This window comes from Girardinichthys multiradiatus, chromosome 7 (genome assembly GCF_021462225.1).
Source record: "Girardinichthys multiradiatus isolate DD_20200921_A chromosome 7, DD_fGirMul_XY1, whole genome shotgun sequence".
Lineage (NCBI taxonomy): Eukaryota > Metazoa > Chordata > Actinopteri > Cyprinodontiformes > Goodeidae > Girardinichthys > Girardinichthys multiradiatus.
The window spans coordinates 45562949-45570070 of NC_061800.1; the positions used below are offsets into that span (position 1 = coordinate 45562949).

The 7122-nt window shown below is 44.4% G+C and overlaps 1 long non-coding RNA gene across 1 annotated transcript in view; it reads right to left on the bottom strand.

The window, feature by feature from the left end:
* Nucleotides 1-6670, bottom strand: part of LOC124871874 — a 31880-nt gene extending 25210 nt beyond the window's left edge. The window contains exon 1 of the long non-coding RNA XR_007039137.1: nucleotides 6582-6670. This is a non-coding gene — a long non-coding RNA (uncharacterized LOC124871874). The remainder of the gene's footprint in view (nucleotides 1-6581) is intronic.
* Between the last annotated feature and the right edge of the window lie 452 nt (nucleotides 6671-7122).

Below are 7122 nucleotides of genomic sequence, written 5' to 3' on the forward strand. Positions count from 1 at the left end.
TGTTGTCAAAAGTGCTGGCAAACAGATTGAAAAAGGTGATTGATCAGATTGTCCAACACAAGCTTACTGTGTGCCTGGCAGGTCTATGCTTGATAATTTATCCCTTATTAGAGATATTTTTGAAGTCTCTGGCTCATTTGGCTGTAATGCTGGTTTGATTTCTTTGGACCAGGAAAAGGCTTTTGACAGGGTTGAGCACCGTTACCTCTGGAAGGTTTTGGGAAGGTTTGGTCTCAGCCCTGAATTTATTGCCAAGATTATGGTTCAGTATGAAAACATTGAGAGTGTACTGAAAATTAATGGCTGCTTGTGTTAACCTTTCAAGGTTACAAGAGGTGTTCGACAAGGTTGTTCTTTGTCTGAAATGTTGTATGCACTTTCAATTGAACCAATGTTAAAGAATATTAGATCACATATTGATGGATTGACTTACTGGGGTTTGATATGTCATTTATTTTATCTGCATATGCTGATGATATTATTGGTATTGTTAAAAGTCAGGAAGAAGTGACTAAGTTGGGGATAATTGTTAATTTATTTTGTAAAATTTCAGCTACATGTGTTAACTGGGCTAAGAGTGAGGCTTTAGCCATGGGAGGCTGGCTTACAGGGCTTCCTAAACTCCCTGATGGTTTAAAATGGAAAAGCGGAGGTTTGAAGTATCTCGGGGTGTACTTGGGGGATGAGGACACAGAAAAAAAGAAATGGGAAGAATTGTTTGAGAAAGTGGAAGGAAGGTTAGGAAAGTGGAAATGGTTGTTGCTGCAAATGTCTTACAGAGGAAGAGTGTTTATTATAAATAATCTAGTTGCTTCTTTATTGTGGCATAACTTAACATGTTTGGAGACCCCTTCTGACCTACTCCAAAGGATTCAATCCTGTATGATTCTATTTGTTTTGGGATAATAAACATTGGGTACTCCAGGCTGTGCTCTTCTTGCCTAAAGAGGAATGTGGACAGGGATTGGTTCATCTAGAGAGGAGAACTGCAACTTTTAGATTACAGTTTATTCAGAAATATCTGCTGGGAAGGGAGGAGGAAGTTTTCTGGAAACCATTAGCAAGTATTGTCTTGAGAAGAGTGGGAGGTTTTGGCTTGGATGTTTCTTTGTTTTTATTAAATTGTAAACCGATATGTCCTTATGAAATGCCAATGTTTTATAAAGGTCTGTTTAGAGCTTGGACTGTTTTTAATTGGAAAAAACTGGAACCAACGACGTCTGCACTGGATGGACCTGGAGTTGGGTTGACAAGAAGATTGCTTGGAAAAAAAAGTTATTTGAGACAAATAGCGGAGGTGGCTGGACCAAGATTTCAAAACACAGAGGCAACAGCTTCTTTGATTGGGTTAAAATCAGTTCGTATCATACGGACTGTCTTAGACCTCTGGGTTGCAAATTTAACATTGGATGAAAAGCAGATGTTGATGGATTATTTTAATGGGAAATAAATTCCTGATGCTAGAGATCCATTTCCAGAAACAGGATTAAATATTGATTTTACAGAAGTGATGGGTCCTTTATTGAACACTCATAAAGATTTAGATTTTTATATGTTAACTGGAAAAGTATTGTATAAAATGTCTGTTCAAGGGTTGAAAAAAAGACAGTTGAGTGGAAGGACTGATACTGTTTGGAGAGAGATTAAGCATTGTAGAAAATCAGAAGCCTGTATGGATGGAGTTTTATAAACCATCCCTGAGTAAAAGGGTAGGTGATCTACAGTGGAGGATTTTCCATGGGGCAGTGAGTGTTAATAGTTTTGTGTCTAATATTAAAAAAGATGCAATGGAACTATGTCCTTTTTGTCAAAAAATAGAAACTATTTTTCATATGTTTCTTGAATGTGAGCGACTTGCGCCTTTGTTTATTTTGTTGAAAGATGTTTTTAAAAAACGTGTAGTTAATTGGTCTAAAGTGGCTTTTATTTTTGGTGCAGGCTATACAAAAAAATAAGCTATCAAGTGGAAATTGTTAAATATTTTGATAGGACAAGATACATTTTCTATTTATATTAGTAGAAAAAACAAGATGAACAATGTTCCAGAGGAAAAAGTTGACACAATGTTCACTTTTGATAGTTACATATAGAATTAAAGCTGAGTTTTTATTTTTTTCAATGATAAAAAATCTGAATGAGTTTTTTTCTCAGCGGTGTTATAGCAATATTGTGTGTTCTGTGGTTGATGGACAGTTAATTTTTAACTTTGTGTTTATGTGATTGTGAAAACTTTGATGTTATACTGAACATTCTTTGAAAAATAAATGTGCTATTAAAATAAAAAAAAACCTTTCTTTCTTTCTTTCTTTCTTTCATCTATTAATCATGTATGTATTTAATTACCAAGTTCAGTCTTATAACTCCATGGGGGATTATTTCACCTCAGCCAAGTCAAAAACATTTATTGGGTGGTGACTGGACATTTGCTGGGGCTATTTTGTGTACTTCTACCTTTGCCATATGTACCATGAGTAGGAGAGTTAGTCCTGCTGCTGCTTGCAGAAGAGGAAGTGCTGCTGTCAAAACTAAATTTGGCACTTTTTAAAACCGCAGATATCCTTGCCTGCTTTATAGGTTTTAGCAGCATGTTTTTCTGTCCGCTGAGCTTGTGTTCACTTGCGTGCACGTAACTCAGTGTGTCAGCGTCAGTGTTGGTGACACAGAATGAGAAGTGTGTTTTCATCCAGCTTTTGTCAAGTTTGGCCATAGAAAGTAGAGTAGCAATTACACAGGGACAGGAATTCTTCACGATGTGATATATTAAAATGAATGACATTAACTGTTAAAACATACTATTACTACATGTCACGGACCTCTTGGAGGGGCGGGCATTGGGATTGGCGGGGAGCCCCCCTTGAATAGCGGTAGGGGAAGCGCTGCAGGTGCTTCCTCAGATTAGAAGTATTCCCGCCGATAGCCTTGCACATTGCATCATAAATATTGCAGCTAGCGTAATATGAACCGCATTTTGAAAAGTGGAGCCATACTTTCGAGTGCTTTCTATCAGCCATGCTTGCTTTGTTGACGGTACCAGTGGCTACTGACGTCATTATGCTCTTGTTCATGTCCGGCATGGAAAGTCCCCCACTCTTCCACTCCCAAAGATGCGTCGGTACCTATAAAAGTACTGAATTCAGTACCCCTCCCTAGAAACAGGTACATAGAAGGGCGCTGTAGAAACCCTTCATCTGATCAGGACCAATTGGCTATGTGCACAATATGGCAACCACTAACTTCCGGTCAAAAGTTGTGAGGTAGAAAACCTCCAGGTAAACGTCCCTGCCATTCAGGTTGGATTGTTTTGATAGCAAGCAGTGGAAAGAAATGAGTATGTCAATTGTCCAGAGGAAGAATTTATGCTATCAGCGGGTGAGTGGATCGTTGCTACACTGTTGTGTACCTCGATATTCGTGTTTCTCATGCTATAATTAAATGGTAACTTATATAGCGCCTTTCCAGACATACCGACCACTCAAAGCGCTGTACAATAAAGCCACATTCACCAAATAGCACTCACTAACTCTCACACATTCATACACCGATACGCAGATTGGTAGGCAACTTGAGGTTAAGTATCTTCCCCAGGGGCACATCAACATAAGGTAGGAGAAAGCTGGAATTGAACCTACAACTTTCTGATTGCAAGATGACTCCTCTTCCTACTCAGCCACAGTCGCCATAATCGCCTTAATTTCAAAGTTAGCTTTCACAGCTTCCCTGCTGATAATGTAGCACGTCAGCTAACCAAAATCCGGTGGGATAATTTTAGTTCCAGTAGAGACATGGTTTGCGAGATATAGGACCCCAGAATGCAGACGAGCAGGCAGCGTGATGGTAAGTGCAAAGGTTTAATAACAAAAAAACTCACTCACAGCAGGAGGCAGGAACAAAACAACAAACGGGAAGGCGACCCGAAACCCAAAACCAAAAACCAAACAACCCCAAATCATAACAGAAACCCCTTAAGGGCGGATACCAGACGCCCACAAGAGTCCCAAAAACAACCCACACAGGGTGGGCGAAGGGGGCTTCGGCAGGAGGGCCAGAAACAAGAACAGAGTTCAGGCGGGCGACCAGGGGGTCGTCCCCAGCAGGCACAGAGTTCAGGCCGGCGACTGGAACTGCACCACAGAGTCCTGGGTGGTCGGCGGCGAAGTCGTGGAGACCTGCGACAAAGACGTGGAGGACGACAGAAGCGTAGAGACCGTGGCGGCCTGCAACGGGAACCTGCAGGTAGGTCAGGAGGCCGACCGAGCAGAGTAGAGGACCCCCCAGAAACTCTGTGGAACTCCAGAGGCGTGGAGCCTGGCGAACCCTCAGCGGCAGAAGCAGAGCCTGGCGAACCCTCAGAGGCAGAAGCAGAGCCTGGCAAACCCTCAGAGGCAGAAGCAGAGCCTGGCGAACCCTCGTCTCTGGCTTCAAAGGCCAGAACGAGGACAAACTGTTCCTTGAACACCTCATGAACAGGGTTCGACGGCGCTTCCTCCTTGAAACCCTCATCTCTGGGTTCAGAGGCCAGAATGAGGACAAACTGTTCCTTAAACCCCTCAGGAACAGGGTTCAGCGGCGCTTCCTCCTCGAACCCCTCATCGCAGGGTTCAGAAGCCAGAACGAGGACCAGTTCCTCACTGAACCCCTGCAGACTAGGAACAGGAGCCTAGGCGTTGGCGGGACCCTCAGTAGCGTGAGCAGAGGCATCGCCGGGGCCCCCCATGACTTGAGCCAGGGTGTCCCTCTTACTACGTCCTCTGCGCCGCGTGGAAGGGGTTCGGGCTGACTTAGAGTCAGGCATCATCCCAGGCTGTGGTGTGTCTGGCCTGGAATCAGGCTGTGGTGTGTCTGGCCTGGAGTCATGCTGTGGTGTGTCAGGCTGAAGACCTGGCGGTGGACCTGACATGGGCTGCTCTGCAGCAGCAGCAGCTCCCTGGAGACCTTATGTGGGCTGCTCTGCAGCAGCACTCAAGTGGCTTGGTGTGGGTGAAGGAGGACGGCAGTAAAACAACCTTACTGCCGTTTCATAATCCATCTCTATCTGCCTTATCCTCTCCATCAGCTCAGGAGAGGAATACAGGATAATAGTCGTCCTGAGGCTCTTTATTTGGCGTGCATAGAACCTCAAGCGCTGCTCCAGCTCGTCAGGGGATGCCTCAGAACACCGGGCTGGAGCGAGCGCAGACGGCATGGGCGGAGCTGCAACAAGCCTAGCAGACGGTGCTGTGGCAGGCGAAGATGCGGGCTTACTTGCTGCAGCTCTGACGTAGGCTGGCTGGGAAACCACTTCCTCGCCAGCTGAACCACAGGAAGGTGCGAGGAGGGCGAGGGCTTCACTGCCGGACCAGAGTGCGCAGCCAGGGGAGCATGCGGAGAACGGCGACGAAGGGCGGCCCAGTGACTTCTCCGCCTCCCGAGACAGGAAGGTAAAGAGGTCCACCGCATTGCGGCCAGACCCAGGACCAGCAGGTGTGAGCTCCATGTCCTCCATCAGAAGTGGAGAGGGCACAACCTTGCAGATTCCTCATAGTCTCCTCCTTCTGACGCTGAACTCAGCCATCCAAGGTGTCTGCCTTCTGCGTGTCCGCAGGGTCCGTGATAGACGGAAAAATTCTGTTATGGTTTGCGAGATATAGGACCCCAGAATGCAGACGAGCAGGCAGCGTGATGGTAAGTGCAAAGGTTTAATAACAAAAAAACTCACTCACAGCAGGAGGCAGGAACAAAACAACAAACGGGCAAGTGAGACAGGCATGGCATGATCAAAAAACAAGACTTGAGCATCATTTGAAAGACAAGACATGGTTTGAAAAATGTTTCCGCGCCAAATGACAGAACAGGTGTGTATTTATGGAGTATAAACCAGGTGAAGCAAGACAGATTAACTAGGTGCAGGTGAACCGAATAAAGTTGATTAACAGAGAACACAACGTGACAGGAGCAAAACATGGCTTGAACAGAACGCAAATCCAGGGAAACAAACTAATAGAACTATAACTAGAAAAACATGAAACAAAAGCATAAACAGGAAAATAATAAACAGAAGAATGATTCAAAAGTTGAGCAGTGAAAAACATAAGGAAAAAACCCGAAACCAAAAACCAAACAACCCCAAATCATAACAGAGACACAAATGTATGTAGCCGACATTTAGATACACCTGTGGGAAGGAGATGGTTAAAAAAGGTGCTATTCCCATTTTATTTGAGTGGAACAACAACTCGTTGCCTGAGAAAAGACCCGGTGTGTGGGACCGTAGGCCATGGGAGGAATGTGTCGCCTGTGAACTTTTCAGAATCGGAGATGGTGTTCATAGCTCCCGACCATGACTACTGTGTTTAACCGACAACTGGAGTAATGGTCAACGAGTTACAGATTGAAAATGCGGCTCTACATAAGAGAACAGCTGCAGAGTCAAGTGGAAGGGATGCGACTGCGGATCCCTTTTGGTTTGGAGCGCTTTGCAGGCTCAGACAACGAAATCCGGTTCTATACCAGGTAAGTTTGTATTTCAACGGGCAAATTATGCTGTGTTAACAGACTGTATAAGCTAGTTAGCCAAACAGTGACTGAATGTGTTTAATGCTTACCTTCATAGTTGTCAATGTAATTCCACACGTGAAACTTGAAGCCCTTTTCTTTTTTGCAATGTGGAGCTGATGATGAGGCTCGAATCAAACCATGAACAACGCTGACTGAAACTTGTGGGAGGTCCTAAAGGCAGTGGGTGTTTTACAGTGCCATTGCTTTCAGTGGTGAGCAACTAAATAGGAAGTACTCTCCCTCACAACTTTCGATTAGCGGATGTCGAGTAGCCACATGGTGCAACGAACCAATTCTAAAAGTTTTCATTACAGTCAGATTACTCTAAAATTCCAGACTTTCAAATACTTCTCTACTCTCTGGTAAGGAAGTGCAGAGTCTGCACATTTATTGCGCACATGTTGGGGAGGCATCTGCTTAGCCCACCTCTACCACAGGAAGCATCAATGTAACGTTATTGCTTCACTGTTTCTTTGAAATATGAGACTGAGGGTGTTTACCTAACTACTAGGTGGATATTTTTAGCAGATAAAATGCCTGTATCAGACTATTACAGGCATCTAATTGGTTCTGGTCTGTTCCTGTTTA